This window comes from Galeopterus variegatus, unplaced genomic scaffold, assembly GCF_000696425.1.
Source record: "Galeopterus variegatus unplaced genomic scaffold, G_variegatus-3.0.2 Scaffold44, whole genome shotgun sequence".
NCBI lineage: Eukaryota > Metazoa > Chordata > Mammalia > Dermoptera > Cynocephalidae > Galeopterus > Galeopterus variegatus.
Window position 1 is genome coordinate 230753 of NW_007726155.1, and position 792 is coordinate 231544.

Below are 792 nucleotides of genomic sequence, written 5' to 3' on the forward strand. Positions count from 1 at the left end.
CCGTGTTTTCCTTTCTTAAAAATTGCCAAAGACCAAGTTGAGGCCTGACAGCCTTCCCCTTAGGTCCAGTTTCTGACCCTTAGGAGAATTTCCACACCAACGATTGGCTGGACTAGGAGCATTGATAACTATTAGATAAGAAGCCAGTGATTGACAAAGTGTATTTGTTGCAGGATTGTACATGATGGACACAAACATTGATAATAATCTAAATGCCCAATAGTAGGAGTTGGTTAAATGAATCATTGCTCCTGCACTCAGTGAAATATTGTGAGAGCATATTCAAGGTCCCTTAATCAGAGTTCTTAGACTGGTCACAAAACCAGTATTTCTGAATTCATTGCGACTTTTTTTTTTTTAACTAAGGCAAGCATGGTTACTTTCCCGTGTTCCTTTTGCCAGGGTAAGGGGGTTCCTGGGGAAAGTAGTTTGGGTACCTGCTCAGCCATGACTCCAGGACTCTTTGGATCTTCTATCCCTTTCTTGGTGGCTGCTCTCCTGCGATGGAATTTGTTCTGGTCTTTGAAGGATGATTAGAGAATTTGGATGGGCGGAGAAGAAAAGAAGGGTCTCGGGCAAAAATATGGAGATGTGAGTGTGCACAGTGTGTTTACCAAGCAGGGAGTAGACCATCATCAATTCAGTAACCTGAGTCTCCCATGAGCCAGCCATTGTACTTGGAACTGGGGACACAGTGGTGGAAGAGGGGGACCCAGGCCTGTTCTCGGGAGCTCATGTCATGCAAGACTGAAGCACACCAAGGGAATAGAGGCAAATCTGTTTGGAATATAT